Here is a 17,516-nt window from a genome sequence, read left to right on the forward strand (position 1 = left end):
ATGAAGAGAGAAAGAGGGAAGGGACATAAGAGTGAGAACAATAAAGAAATAAATGAAGGAGCCGGCAAATGTCAACCTGAACACATGGAAATATGTAGATATGCAAAAAAATGGACACAGTGTATATATGGTTATAGAAACATATTAAAAGTTAAATGTTCATTTAAGCCTCTAGGATTAACCGTGTCCAACTTGAATATCCATTGAGTCTCAAGTTGTAAGAGGCGCTTGCCGTTATCTCCACCGCGTAGATCATCAGGGACGTGGTCGATGATTATATAGCGCAGATAAGTTGTGCTTAGCTGCAACAAAGTGCTTGGCTACGGGTCGGTCAATGTTTTTGTTGGATAAGGCTGCATGTATAGCGGTGCGGTGTAAGGCAATGCGCTCTTTGAACGTTCTGATCGTATATATATATATATATATATATATATATATATATATATATATATATATATATATATATATATATATATATAATCTTCTGGAAGGTGGCACTCTGCCAATCAATAAATATCCAGGCCCATGTGGCATCCACATGGGCCTGGATATTTATTGATTGGCAGAGTGCAACCTTCCAGAAGATTGTACCTTTCGACCTAAAGGAGTCGTTACTAGGAAGACACCGCCGCTACTATTCTTTACCACAAATTGGCTAGAGGAGAGTGCCGCTCCCAACTGACTGTATATATATATATATATATATATATATATATATATATATATATATATATATTTATTTATTTATATATACTGTATATATATATATATATATATATATATATATATATATATATATCTCAAACGAGATGGCCGGCACTCCAGTATACAATGTTACTGCCTCTGTGCCTTTCCAAGAGGGAATTCTCCAGAACTCTCTCCCACACAACCAGCGGAATACGGACGGCACTCATACGGACTTCATAAATAACAATTTATGAAGTCCGTATGAGTGCCGTCCGTATTCCGCTGGTTATATATATATATATATATATATATATATATATATATATATATATATATATATATATATATATATATATATATATATATATATATATATATATATATATATGTAGAAAAGGAGGAAATGGCGCAATCACGTCAGTATAAAAAAGGTTTTACTTGACATAATAAATAGATCACATACATGATAAAAAACAGCAAACAGCTTGCCCAATCAGTAACGATCCTTCAGAGATAGCCTAGAGTCAGCAGAAACCGGGACTCAGTTTCCCACCGTCGGCGTCTCTATATTCGGACCAGGAGAGACCAGAAAGGTCTGTGCACGATGATGCCGTGAAGGTAGCCACGCCTCTACGCGTTTCGTCACTTGTCGGACTTCGTCACACCTCCTGACGTCACACCACCACATACGTACGGTTCACAGTATGCAGCCATACACATCCATTCGCACAGCATACTGTACTATTTAATTTGCACGACGGGTTTTCACTGGAGCGGGGTGGAGGCTAAACTAATCACTGGCCGTGCAAATTTGCGCCCTTGCGATCAGGTCTGAATAAGGCCCATTGTCTTACAGAGCACTTGCAAGGTTAATGTTACTCTATTACTCACTGATCACTGAAATAAGCACATTGATTTAGCTCACCCCTTATAACTTGTATAGTCAATTGGTGTTGCAGGTGAGCAGGGAGGGAATCTCTCAGGATTAGAACATATCCATCTACTCATTATTCTGGGCTGAAGAAGATGTCATCTGTTAATGGAGCTTCAGAGACCTTAAAATCATAAATATTACCCTTATATACTTCAATGGGGCCTGACAGCATGGGATACATTTTGGCGTAAACTTAATTTAGATTCATAACAAATAAATCTACACATTTATATGATTTAGAAACTGATGAGAATAAATGCACTGTATATACAATTCAGACCAATTTGCCAGATTGCTACCACTAATAATGGCCCATATTGTAGTTGGTTCGGACGGATGCGTATTTTGGACGGGCACCGAGTGTTCTTAGCCCCGCCTACCGTACGGATCTATGAGGATGTTAGTATTAACCTAGACAAAGGCACGGTGCCTCACAAGATGCTGATCCACAAAATGTAGACATAGGGGACAGACTTTGTATATGGGTTTAAAACTGGCTGCTTGACAGAGAACAGAGAATGGCAATAAATGTTGCTTTTTCAAACGGGATACCAGTACTAAGTGGGGTATCCAAGCGTTCGGCATTAGGGACACTTTTATTTTACTTATTTATGATTTAGAGGATGGGATATTAAACAAAGTGTGAATAGGGGGCCGACCGAGGTTGGTGTGGAGCGCTTACCAGGGGTAGTTTAATCAAATACAGCAGCTGCTTTGGGGAGTAGTCAGCTCCCAGATAGAGAAGTAGATTAAATAAAAGGTGTTACATTGTAATATCAGCGCTGCTTCACCTTTTATTTTATTAAACAAAGTGTCCAGCTTCGCAGATGATACTAAATTGTGCAGTGATTAAAACAGCACAGGATGTATCCATGCTACAGAGGGATTTAAACAAACTGAAGGAGTGATCAGGAAAATGAAAAAATGCAATTTAATGTTGACAAATGCATCTTGGGATAAATAAACAGTGTGCTATCTTAATGGGGCAGAGTTAAGAGCATCCGAAATGGAAAAGGATATAGGAGTGCAAATTGATTATAAACTTGGGAGCAGTACTCAATGCCAAGCAACAGCAAGTAAGGATACTAGTGTGTATAAAAAGTGATATTAAATTATACAGGTTGAGTATCCCGTATTCCGAATTATTCCGAAAACCATACATTCCAGAAAGTGAAAAAAAAAAATTTTTTTTGTTAAAAACTCACTGGGGACATTTGTAACAGCATTACTGAGGACATGATATGTGACTGGCACTATATATGTACAAGAACATGATTGCTTGGCATTCAAATTCAATATCTGAGATAGTACACTTCATGTTCTTGAAACCTTGTTTTTTGAACAAATAAAATATATTTGTGTGCATTTCATGTGTTTGATGTGTTTATACCACATAAATGCAAGATACTTCAAAATACATCATTGAAATATAAAAATATTCTAAAATACGGAATAATCCGTTATCCAAAATTCTCCTGGTCCCGAGCATTTTGGATACGGGATACTCAACCTGTATTTACAAATCTGAATCAGGATCTAGGCCTTTTGGAAGTAGGCTTAATACCGGATTCACTTTAAAGTAAACTTCAATATCAAAATCTAAAAAAAAAAAAAACAGTGTCTGTCTGGTTACAGACTGGATCTACTGTACCATAAAATGTTTCCCCAGTAAAGTATAAGCAATAATGGGTACTTGTGAGTTATCTGGGCGTCCGATTTTGGTACTAGATCGCATGCGATTTAGCATGCGATTTGCATAAGATTTGCTATTCATTTCATTACCCCACTATCCCCAAAGTGTGTCTATCAACGTGAACCCGAAGCGTGGCGAGCGCAGCGAGCCCGCGAGGGGCGGCGGTACGCGTCCTCCGACCTTTTCATGCCCTACTATCCACTAGGGCGTGGAGTGAGAATAGAATAGTGTGGCGAGCGCAGCGAGCCACCGAGCCCGAAGCGTTGCGAGCGCAGCGAGCCCCGCGAGGGGACGCGGACACCTTCACAGGTATCCGCGTGCCCTTGCGGGCTTCACAGGTGTCCGCGTCCGCTCGCCACGCTTCGGGCTCGGTGGCTCGCTGCGCTCGCCACACTATTCTATTCTCACTCCACGCCCTAGTGGATAGTAGGGCATGAAAAGGTCGGAGGACGCGTACCGCCGCCCCTCGCGGGCTCGCTGCGCTCGCCACGCTTCGGGTTCACGTTGATAGACACACTTTGGGGATAGTGGGGTAATGAAATGAATAGCAAATCTTATGCAAATCGCATGCTAAATCGCATGCAAATCGCAAATCGCATGCGAAATCGCATGCAAATCGTAAGTACCCAAAATCGGACGCCCAGATAACTCACAAGTACCCAATAATGCATAGATGAATGAGACTTGAGTGAATCCAGATGACATCAAAATGTATACACAGATTGCTAGGTAGGATGGGTGATTGAACTTCAACTTACTTGTAAATGCTGCTTAATACATGAATAACCTCTAGGAAAATAAAGACTAAGCTATTAGAACGCAGGTGTAATATTAGGAAAGGTTTTGATAAATTCTGGCCATTTATATACATATTATTTATTTAAACATTTTTGGGAAAAAACGTATCCTGGAAAAAAGGGACATTAGGTTATTAGAAATACAATAAGTGTACAATGACCCCTAGTGGCTTATATACAGTTTTAATGTAAGGTGTCAGTTGGAGTTTCTTTTTATAATATTTTTTTCTTTGCTTGATATTTTTTTTTTAAAACCTATGAAAATAGATATTCTTTAATTATAGTTAATTTCATATGAGATATACATAGATAATTTTTGTATATATTTATGGATTATTTATATACTTTGATTTCCTTTTATACTTTTGTACAATTTGGTAAGCATATGAATACATTTCAGTAAAACATATTTCTGTAGCGTACAACCTGGAACGATGATATGTGGAATTTTAAGAATCATCTCTGTGTCAATTAGGGAAGACAGATACTTTAAATCAGGCATGTCCAACCTGCGGCCCTCCAGATGTTGTGAAACTACACATCCCAGCATGCCATGCCATAGTATTGCTATTAGGGAATGCTAAAACTATTGCAAGGCATGCTGGGATATGTAGTTTCACAACAGCTGGAGGGCCGCAGGTTGGACATGCCTGCTTTAAATGATCTGCTGTAGGCATAGGCGAATCTAGAATTATGTTAATGGTGGTCCCAGATCTAGACATAATAGCAGGGGGACGTTTGCGCGGCGCAGCTGAGCAGCAAAAAGGGGGCATGGCCTCATGGGAAGGAGGCGTGGCATCACAAAAGGGGGTGTGGTATTACACGTTAGACCATACACAGTAATGCCCATTACACATTTTAGCAAACTCCGTAATACCCATTACACAGAGCCACACGCCGTAATGCCAATTACAAATAAGGCCACACACCATAATGCCCATTACACATTGTGCCACACATCATGATGCCCATTACATACTATATAACAAACTGTAATGCCCATTACATATTTGCCACATAAGTGCTGCTTACCTACGTGCTCATTGCTACGGGGTTCTTGCTTGATGGCACCATAGTACCCATTACACATGATGCTGCACACCATAGTACCCATTACACATGATGCCGCGCACCATAGTACCCATTACACGTGATGCTGCACACATAATGTCCCTTACACATGATGCTGCACACATAATGCCACTTACACATGATGCTGCACACTGTAATGCCCCTTACACATTAAGCCACACATTATGCGTAATGCCCCCACATACCGCCACTTGTAGTATCCCTTAAGCAATGCCCCCAAAAGTGCCACTTACTGTAAATTTTTATATGAGCCTTCGCTGCTGGTGCAGGGAGAGATGGAGAGCGGTTCAGCTGCTTCTATGGGGAGAGGAGCAGAACGCAGCGCAGAGCACGCTCCCACTCCCCTCCTGGTGCCCCCTCTAGCCGAGTGGACATTTGAAATATTGTGCGCGCTGTTGCTGTGCATGACGTCAGGGGAGCACGCCGGGCGCCGGCACCACATGATTAAGGGGGGGCTGAGGTGAAAGCGGGGAGAAGAATTGGAGCGGAAGCTGCAGGGGTGACAGTCATTGACAGCTGGGCAGAGAGCAGGGGGCTGCCCGGCTGTACTCAGAGCACTGCAGGTCACGGCTGTTTGAAATAATACCCCTTTCACAACAGAAAATGCAGGGATTTACCCGGGTATATGGTCCCAGGATCATGCAGGGATATTCCCAGGCTGACCCCTTATACACCAGCCTAGTCCCTGCATTTTCTGGTGTGAGGGGGAGAGACAACCACTTCCCTCTCCCTACCCCCCTTTAACCAACCAGCTATATCTTCAGAACCAACTGACCCATTTACATGAGACCAGTATCATATTGAAGAACTTTTGAGTTGGCTTCAAATGAAAAAAAAAACTACAGTTTAACCTCAATATCCCTGGAACCAATTAACCTACATGGATCCAGCCTGGTATCAGATTGAAGGCCCAGCGATTTGGGTTCAACTGAGATCAACCTCGAGCTTCAGTGATGCCGAAGGGGGAACTGGCAGCCGTTGAACTGGGTGGGGGTCGGAATTAGCGGGTCCCATGTTATCCTATAGGGAAAACGTTCCAGATTTGCCTGGCAGTATCTCCGGTTCCCAGGTGGCTAGAGACACAGGGCTGGGCTCATTGGAAAAGCCCCATCCCTCAGCTACAAAATGGGTGTGCACCCCCGGACCACCCCCTAGATTCGCCTATGGCTGTAGGGATCTGAATGACAGGATACTGCATTAACAGCAGATCCTGTCTTCTGTTTTGTCTCCCTGTATTGTTCCTTTGTACGGCGCTGCGAAACACTTGTGGCGCCTTATAAATAAAATGATAATAATAATAATAATAATAATAATCCTTCCTATAGATGGTTTACAGCCTTCAGTGAGGGAAAGGGTTAAAGAGTGAACAGTCATATTGTCAATATTCAAAATGTTGACAGTGTAATGTCAACAAGACAATGTAGGCGTAGTTATATTTTGGATTTACAGATGGGCTTACAATATAATTACAGGCATTTTGCGTATAAACGGTAGAGGCATAGCAACTCGTATTGGTATAAACGACCAAACGACATGTGATCGAAACCGGATAATAAATATATAACACTCCAAAAGAATAGTGTAACCCGAAGATGCCATTTGGGCAAGCTGAAAAATTATTACACTAGAGTGAAATATAAGATATGACCCTTATTTATTATAGTTTTCTTGTTTTCCTGCAGGATAAACATATAGCTATATTTAGAGAATATATGGTGGTACTTGTGTACAATCACGGCTCCCACGATGTCCATCGTATAGTAAAAAATCGCATCACATCGCATGTGATTCGATTGCATGCGATCTTTAACATAAAAGCATCCAAATGCATTGAAATTAGTATCAAACATGTTCAGTGGCCCCCAAATGTCATTTTTGAGGCTGTACCACCCCCACTATTAACGTGAACCCGAAGCGTGGCGAGCGCAGCAGTACACGTCCTACGACCTTTCATACCCCACTATCCACGTCAGCGTGGAGTTGAGAATAAAATAAAAATAATAAAAAGTGTGGCGAGCGCAGCGAGCCACCGAGCCCGAAGCGTGGCGAGCGCAGCGAGCCCCGCGAGGGGACACGGATACCTTCACAGGTATACGCGTCCCCTCGCGGGCTTTACAGGTGTCCGCTTCGGGCTCGGTGGCTCGCTGCGCTCGCCACACTTTCTATTCTCAACTCCACGCCGACGTGGATAGTGGGGGTATGAAAAGGTCGTAGGACGCGTACCGTCGCCGCTCGCCACGCTTCGGGTTCGCATTGATAGTGGGGGTGGTACAGCCTCAAAAATGACATTTGGGGGCCATTGAACATGTTTGATACTAATTTCAATGCATTTGGATGCATTTCTGTTAAAAATCGCATGCAATTTTTTCAAAAAATTGCTTAAAAATCGCACGCCATCGCATGCCACTACATTTGGCATGCGATGGCATGCGATGGGAGCCGTGAAAGTACACAAGTACCTATATGGTTCATAATGTCACAGAGCAAATCCTAACATAATAAAATAAGAACCAACCCAGCCATCACAAATAGAGCCCAAAATAAACCTTCCCCAACACCCCCCACCCTGTAAAGCCTATCCCCAACTCAGGTTTACTTAGATCCCTAAACATGTTTCCCCTACCCCACTAGACCTATCCCAACTAGCTAACTAGACCCACCCATCTACAAGGAGGGACAAAAAACTAATGACCCAAGACCAGGATGAAACCAGCTCTCCCGCCAGGCTCATTATATAAAAAATATTAGGAAGCAGACAAAGTAATTACAGGCATATAACAGTAATGGTTAGCGACAGGCAACCAAATTATATACAAATTAAAAGTAGTAGCTTTCTATCCCCAAGCAGGACTTCCACAAATTTCTCCAAATACACCACTGGCTCCATAAGTATCTAAAAAATAATACAACCCCCCCTGCCTTCCCAAGAATATTGTACTCCTGGCTATCCTCCCAGCATCATAGAGGCAGGATTTCCAAATGGTACCAGTATGACATTACTTAATCTAAAAAGGAGAAACTACCAGTCCACGTCAGGTGGGAAAGTGAGATGTCTGTGATGAATGGGAGTCTATATATATATCTCTGGTTTCAAGATGTCCAAATGCCTAACCCATGCAGAAATGTTTTAGAAATCTCAGAGGGCTTATTTCACACCCAGATGGCTGCATAGTATTTGTCCATCGGTTTCCCAGCACTGCTGGAGGAAGTGTGGCGGCATCAGCACTATTTTCCATATATTTTGGGAATGCCCCCTCTTGCGGCCGTTTTGGTCGGAGATATTCTCTCTAATTGGGGAGAAGTGGAAGTCCAGATTCCCGCTGTCCCCTTAATTGCATTATTTCACCATAGTACGAGTATCCAGAGCGGCGATAAATATATTCTGGGACATTTTCTAATTGCCGCCAAAGCTGCTATAGGCCACACACCATAATGCCCATTATACATTGTGCTACACGCCGTGATGCCAGTTACACATTTTGCCGCACACCATGATGCCCATTACATATTTGAAACACGTGCCACTTACCTACATGCTCATTGCTATGGGGGTGTTGCTCGATGCCAGGGGCTTCATGCTGGATGCCAGGGGCTTCATGCTGGATGCCAGGGGCCTCATGCTGGATGCCAAGGGAGCTTCATGCTCATTGCCAAGGGAGAATACATGCTGGTTTCCAGGGGCGTAACTAGAACTTGTGGGGCCCCATAGAAACTGCAAACATAGGAGACTGCAGAGATGACTGCCACCATGGAGCGCTCAGCTAATAGAGAGGAGAGGCGCTGTGAGCAGCTGTGACAGCCGGGCAGAGAGCTGCATGCTGCCCGGCTGTATACTGATCTGAAAGCAGGTCCGCGGCTATTTTGAATTCTCCCGCTGGACCGAGAGACAGTAGGAGCTCGCGGACGGCAGCCAATAAGAAGCCCCCATTGCTGCTTCTTATTGGCTGCCAAACCGCAATCTTCTATTGGCTCATGGTCCAGCAGCTGCAGTAGCACTCAAAATAGCCACGGACGGTGGCGGACCTGCTTTCAGTATACAGCCGGGCAGAATGCAGCTCTCTGCCCGGCTGTCACAGCTACTTCAAGAAGTTCAAGTACCTTGTCAGCGCTCCTTAGCCACCAGTTTTGCAGAACCGATCATATATTAGGTATCGGTTCTGCAGAACCGGTGCGAACCAGCTGAATCCCACCTCTGCTTGCGCCCCATATTAGATAAGGTACACAGGCATTTCCTGTATGAAACTGCTAACTGTAAATACTCTCCCTCTGCCACGTCCATTCACTTGAAGTGGCTTAAATGGTCTGTATACCGAGAGAGATGAGGCCTACCAATTCTCCCTCAAGATGATGCTGACGTCACGTTACTTAATTCAACAGGCTCAACCAATGACCAGTGATGATCTCCTGCAATATAGTATTATAATGATAATTACCACCAGTGGTTACCTACATGATACTTAGTTAGTTAGTACAAGAGGTATATTTAGTAGTTTAGTAGGGATATCAGGATTCCTACCAGGAAATGTAGTGCCCATATCACAAGCACCAGAGGCCAGTAGCTCGCCCAAACGAGACTGTACATCTAATTTAACCCCTTCCCGACATTTGACGTACATTTACGTCATGGCCGGGATGTACTTCCCGACGCATGGCATAAATGTACGTCATGGCTTTAAACTGTCACCGCGTCTATAGACGCGGTGACAGTTTGGAGATGTCTGCTGTCCCTGACAGCAGACATGTCCCAGCATGTCCAGGGGGGGCGGCGATGCCTCCCCCCCGTCGGCGATCGCTGTGATTGGCTGTTCAAATGTGAACAGCCAATTACAGCGTTTTCTGTGTACCGGCGAATGACGTTCGCCGGTGACACAGGGATCGGTGGTGATTGGTGCTGTAAAGTACAGCACCAATCACCACGGGGTGTAAGGGTGACACTGGTGTCACCCCACCTCACCCCACCCACCCCCAAAGGCCGTGATTGGTTCGTCGGACCGACGGACCAATCACAGCCATGGAGGGTGATTTAAACTAACGGTGACTGCACTGCAGACGCCATTCCGGTCTGGAATTGCGTGCAGTGCGGTCACCGTGCCTATCTGCCGTGATATACTGACCTGATCCTTGCAAATACTTACCTGATTACTGCTTGTAGCGTGCTGGATGCTTCCTGGATCTTGTGACTTCCTGTGTTGTGCTGCTGCAGTGTGATAGAGTTATAGATAGAGAGAGATAGAGAGAGATAGAGAGAGATAGAGAGAGATAGTGACAGAGAGTGCTATATTTTGTGTCTGCTGCCCCCCCCCCTGTTGTGCTGATCAGCAACTTTTTGGGGGTGCTGGTTTTTTTTTTATATATATACAGCTGTGCTGCGTGTGCAACTGACTGCTGCCCCCCCTTTTGTGCTGATCAGTATAAATTAACTGATCAGCAACTTTTTGGGGGTGCAGAGTTTTTTTTTATATATATACCTGTCAGTGCTGCTGCTGCAGTGTCATAGAGTGATAGATAGTGAGAGATAGAGAGATAGAGAGAGATAGTGACAGAGAGTGCTATATTTTGTGTCTGCTGCCCCCCCTTTTGTGCTCATCAGTATATCTGTGCTGATCAGCAACTTTTTGGGGGTGCAGGGTTTTTTTTTTTTATATATACCTGTCAGTTGCTGCCAGTTGCACTGTCAGTTGCACCAAAGGTTGTGCACCTGCTGCCCCTCACTGGTAATCAGTGTCGCATCAGTGATCACCTTTTTTTTTTTTTTTGAGGGTGCTGTGGGGTCTTTTTTTAATTTTTTTTTTTACACACACTGTGATTTTGTGGGTGTCCTGTGGCCACTGTGCGCTGATCAGTGACGTACATCACTGATCAGCTTTTTCGGCACAGGGTTGATCTATTTTTTTTTTTTTATCAAATTCCTGTTGCCTTTGAGCGCTGTTCAGTGACGGACGTTACTGACCAACATCTGTGCTCAATTTTTGGCGCAGGACCTTTTTTTTTTTTTTTTTTTCTGCACTACATACACACTACACACTACATACCCCCCCGGGTTGAAATAAAGTTTGTACCCCCCCTACACTATACACGTGTTGAAACATTTCACTATCAGAAACACAAAAATAAAAATGGCATCCCAAATGTCATCCCAGTCATCCAGAAGAATGTATTCAGCTGAGGAGGCATATGCCATGCTTGCCTCTGACTCTGACACAGCCAGTGATGCAAGCGGGGAATTTGAAGGATTCATCTTAAGCTCCTCTTCATCCTCTAGTGATGAGGGACCCCCTCAAAGACGCCCCCGTAGAGCAGCTGAGACCCCCCCCCCCAATAATTGATCTCGTATGGACCCCACCACCAGACAATTTTGAGCCCCAGGTTCCTGAGTTTTTGGCCATCCCAGGAATCCAATTAGATTCCACAGGTCTCAGAGAAATTGACTTTTTCAAATTATTTTTCTCTGATGATTTTATAAATTTAATGGTGGACCAAAGTAATTTATATGCCCCGCAGTTTATTGCTCAAAACCCCACGTCATCATTTGCTAGGTGGACCCCTGTAGATGCAGTAGAGATGATGACGTTTTGGGGTCTGGTGTTTCATATGGGCATAGTAAAAAAGCCAGAAATTAGGCAATATTGGAGTACAGATGTTCTGTACAGCACCCCACTTCATCGTATGGCCATGACCCGGACTCGTTTTGAGACGATCCTTAAATTTTTGCATTACAACGATAATGCCCAGTGCCCACCCAGAGATGATCCCACCTTTGACCGGCTATTCAAAGTCAGGCCGGTCATTGATCATTTCAGCGCCAAATTTGCTGAGATGTACATCCCAGATAAATTCATTTGCATAGACGAGTCCCTTATACATTTTAAAGGAAGGGTTAAATTCCGCCAGTACCTTCCCAGTAAGAGGGCAAGGTATGGCATAAAAATGTATAAGCTGTGTGAAAGCACCTCAGGGTACACCCACAGGTTTAGGGTATATGAAGGGAAGGATTCAAGAATTGAACCGCCAGAATGCCCCCCCTCCCTCGTAGGTGTAAGTGGAAAAATTGTCTGGGATTTAGTGCACCCCTTCCTGGATAAAGGTTATCACCTCTATGTGGATAACTTTTACACTAGCATCCCCCTGTTTAAGGCCCTTGGTTCAAGAGGTACAGCAGCTTGCGGTACTGTGCGCAAGAACCAAAGAGGCCTCCCAAAAACGCACATTGCCCAAGTAATGAGAAGGGGTGAAAGCAGGGCACAATCCACCGAAAATATGTTGTTGGTCAAATATAAGGACAAGAGGGATGTCCTTATACTGACAACAATTCACGGAGACAGTACCACCTCCGTCCCTGTACGAGGTACCAGTACCCACACCTCAAAACCTAATTGTATCCTGGATTACAATAAGTACATGGGCGGAGTGGATCTTTCAGATCAGGTACTGAAGCCGTACAGTGCCCTGCGGAAAACAAAAATCTGGTACAAGAAGCTGGCCGTGTATATCATCCAGATGGCACTGTATAACGCTTACGTGCTATTCCGTTCTACCAGCCAGAGGGGGACATTTATGCACTTTCAAGAGGAAGTCATAAAGGGCCTAATATTTGGGAACCAGCAGGCAGAGGGCCCCAGTACTTCTAGTACTGGCCCCCGTATTGTACCAGGGCAGCATTTTCCTGATGAAATCCCCTCCACTGGAAAAAAGGGCAGGACACAAAAAAGGTGCAAAGTTTGCTATAAAAAGGGAATAAGAAAGCAAACTTTTTTCCAGTGTGACACTTGCCCCGACAAACCCGGCCTATGTATAAAGGAGTGTTTTAAAATATACCACACATCTATGTGAGGCATTGCCGTACTCGGGAGAAATTGGGGCACAGATTTTGGGGTGCTTTTTCTCCTTCATACCTTATGAAAATGAAAAATTGAGCCAGAACTGCATTTTTGTGTAAAAAAATGTAATTTTTCATTTGCACAGCCCAGTTGTATCAAAATTGGTGAAACCCCTGGGGGTTTGAAATGTACACTATACCCCTAGATGAATTCCCTGAGGGGTGTAGTTTGCAAAATGGGGTCACTTGTGGGGGGGTTCCACTGTATTGGTGCTTTGGGGGTCTTGCTAATGCGACATAGCACCCACCAACATTCCACCAGAATCTGTGCTGCAAAATCCAAATATCACTCCTTCCCTTCTGAGTCCTGCCATTTTTTGGTCACACATGAAGCATTGCCGTACTCGGGAGAAATTGGGGCACAGATTTTGGGGTGCTTTGTCTCCTTCATTCCTTGTGAAAATGAAAAATTTTGAGCCAGAACTGCATTTTTGTGTAAAAAAAATGTAATTTTTCATTTTCACTGCCCAGTTGTATCAAAATTGGTGAAACCCCTGGGGGTTTGAAATGTACATTATACCCCTAGATGAATTCCCTGAGGGGTGTAGTTTGCAAAATGGGGTCACTTGTGGGGGGGTTCCTAACTTTTAGCATCTTATGGTGCCTAGAAACCTACATGGTGCCTAAAAAATAATCTCATAAAAAGGAGGCTCCAAAATCAAGTAGGTGCTCCTTCTATTATGAAGCCTGTGGTTTGGTCAACGTGCACACTAGGGCCACATATAGGATATTTAGGATATTTATGAAAACAAAAGAATTGGGGGAATCAATTTTTAGTCACATTTCTCTAGTAAAATGTACTGTGTTCCTTAGAAAAATGTATTAAAATTGAAAATCTGCACTTTGTTTTAATTCCTGTGAAACACCTAAAGGGTTAACAAACTTCCAAAATGCTGTTTTGAATACTGTGAGGGGTGCAGTTTTTGAAATGGCATCATTTATGGGGGTGTCTCACATACAAGTCCCTCATAGTCACATCAGAACTGAACTGGTCCCTAAAAAAAATCAGTGTTTGAAATTTTCTTGAAAATTTGAGAATTTGCTATTCATATTTTAAGCCTCCTAGTGTCCAAAAAAATTAAAAGGAGGTTGAAATAATGATGGCAACATAAAGTAGACATATGGTCTATGTTAGTTATTAACTATGGTATGATTATTTGTCTCACAAGCAGAAAATTTAACATTTTGAAAATTGCAAAATTTTCCATTTTTTTACGACATTTTGGTATTTTTCACAAAAAAACACAGACTGTATCGACGAAAATTTACCACTAACTTGAAGTACATGTGTCACGAGAAAACAATCTCAAAATCACTGGGATAAGTAAAAGCAAAAAAAAGTTATCCCCACTTAAGTGATACATGTCAGATTTGAAAAAAAGGGCTCTGTCAGGAAGGCAAAAACAGGCTGCGGCGGGAAGGGGTTAAGGACCGTGGAGTGGACAGGTGTAGAATCATTGCAAGCCAGCAAAGTGACCCCATCCCCTTCAGCATCTGTCAGATAGGTATATGGATTGGGGGGTATGACCAACTGTGTTTTTTCTGGATATGTAATTGTAGCATAATCGCAACAACCAATCGCAGCATTTTTAACCCCTTCAGCTCCATTTACAGGGGCAGGTGGGATAATGGACATATCAGTATGAATTAGGTCAATCCTATGAAGGAGTCTGTGGGTTGAGTCCTGAATACACTTAAGAAGTTGAGGGATATCCATGTTAGATATAAGAAGCTTAGAGAGTGCACAATATGGTAGAGTCATGAAGTAAGAAACGTAGAAAGTGCTGCGTCACAATGGGGAAGAGTCAAGCAAATGATCAGCAAACTGTTGATAGCAAGAGCCAACTCTCTGTTAGGAGCCAAATTCTAACTGCATTACCAGAGGTGCAGAGCCCAGCCTGTCAGGTTGGAAGTCACACATTTGAGGAATGAACAACACACATCAGCAGATATTGTGTGCTCACCATGCGGCAGTCAGGAGATTCCAAAATGGCCACGGGTTGCCTCAATCATCGACTGCGCAGCAGGGGACCGTAATCAGCGGGAGGCAGCGGACCGGACCCTCAGATGTAGCAGCCCCGTCAAATGAGCGAGACGACGTACAAATACTAAGGGGACTCGCGTCTGTGGCACTTGTAGTTTCGGAGCAATACACGAAAGAATCAAAGTGCTGCAAATTGTGCCAGAAATTCTCTGAAACGCGATGACGCACCACCTGAAACAATAAGGTGAACGTTATAGAACAATGTAGTTTTAATGTGCGAGCAACCTTGCTCCATTGACTGAGTGGCGGGGCGAGGAGCATTACATGTTTTCATGACAGGGAGTGCAGCCTGCATTACCTCCCGAGTGTGCGAGAAAGACATGTTATCCATGACAAAACATGATAAGGCAGGTCAAGGGGCAGAGCTAGAGGTGGGTCAATGGGTGGACTATGGGTGGGTCAAAGGGTGAGCTACAGTCTAGGAGTCTCAAAACACAAAGGTGGTAACTAGGGTTGCCACCACTCCCGGATTTCCCGGAATCTCCCGTTTCTGGTGGCAACCTTCCCGGAGGCTTTTCCAGTCTCCCGGATTCCGGGATTCTCCCGGAATCCGTTTGTCTTAAAAAGATTCCGGTCCAGCCCGTTCGCCGCCACCACCGCTGCAGAGATGCCCCGACGCGCTCGCGAGATGATGTTTGCTCTGCACTCACTTAGCAGGCCCGCCCAGACCCGCGCCTGCCCACTGCTGGTGTCGCCGTCGGACCGTGCACCCAGAAGTGACAGTGAGTGTACCTAGCATGCCCTGCCCAGCCTATCCCAGCCTGGAGACTGCCCTAGGTATATATATATATATATATATATATATATATATATATATATATATATATATATATATATATATATATATATATATATATATATATATATATATATATATATATAATGTGTTTGTGTAATGGCCAAAAAGCTTCTTTTAAATTTCAGGTATTAGAGACCATGCCCATTCTTGAATTGACCACGCCTATTTATGTAACCATGCCCACTGTTTGCACGCGCATTATGATTGCGGAGGGGGAAATCTCTAGGAATCGATAATGAGTAAAGCTGGGTACACATATATACAACCCCTGTTTTCTTGCCACCGTTTGACCGACCGACCATCCACAAACAACAGCCGATACGCGCGTACACACCTGTACAATTTTACTTGCGACGTCCAATGTACTCCCGTCCAAGAAAAAGGTTGTACCACCGTACACACTCTCTCGATTTGGGCTATTGATACGATATATATAAACAAAATTATCATAATGGGCTGGGTTAAGGGCATACCTTTACATTAGTACTGGCTGTGCAGAGAACAGCAGTCTATAAAGACGGGGGAAAGCGTCTACAGTCAGCCGGTAGGGTGACTATGCACAATAAGAGAAAAGAAGGAAAGTTGGGGAATTATGGGGTGCACTCTGAAAATATATCTGGAAGACGTCCAACTGATGATTCACAATTTCTAAAATGTAACTTTTATTATAATTAGAATTAAAAAGAGGTGTTACTGGTTAAAATCAAGATGTGTATACTAGATTAAACAGTTTCATTCACTGTGTTTGTTATTCCCCCGTCGTTTCCAATATACAAAGTATAAGTGTGTTCATACAATGTATCAGTGGTGTAACTTTGTTGGCACTCTGCAGAGTTCTCTCGCTGTCCTCCTATATTGGATTAGGCTAGCACAATATACTTCATTATTGGATGGAAAGGTGCAGGTGAGACCCTGCTATTTTATCACTGCAATTTTTATATCCTTGCAGACAGTGTATGATTAAATTGTATGTTTTTGCAATCAAAGCTTATGGTGTGTAAATCATTTAATAAGCTGTTCTCCATACTCAGTTGGTTATTTACCAATAATACTGAAGTCTTGTATATTAGACTCTATGGTCTACCTATTACAGTCGGCATCTGTATCATTTATTCATGCAGCATAATTCACCAATGTATAGGAATTGGACCCCAATTGACTATGAGTGCCACAGTGTTTTTTACTGTGACAGGTACTCCTATTTAGATAGAGAAAGGTGAATTCAAACGGTAGCGCTCATAGGTAACAATGTGATAAGGTGAATAAAACCTTACAAAAGGGGATAACAAACCCCAATTTGATCAATTGTTGATAGGATCACAATCCTTTGTATTCAACAGCTTCTTTTTTCTCCCCTAATTAAACAAGCAGGGGAGACACATTAGAATACACCATAGTGCAGGTCAATAACATTTAAAAGGTTTTAATACAAATTTTGCACTTACAACAAAGTGACTTTTAAAACAGCATAAGACAGGTGTCCCATATGGCAAACAGCAGGCAGGTGGTGGTATCCAAGAGCTCCCTTCTGGGTTCCTTAGTCCGGAATAAGAAGCCACAGCCGGGGGTCACACTCTCCAGGTCAGCCTTTCAG

This window comes from Crinia signifera, chromosome 1 (assembly GCF_055691185.1).
Source record: "Crinia signifera chromosome 1, ASM5569118v1, whole genome shotgun sequence".
Classification (NCBI taxonomy): Eukaryota; Metazoa; Chordata; class Amphibia; order Anura; family Myobatrachidae; genus Crinia; species Crinia signifera.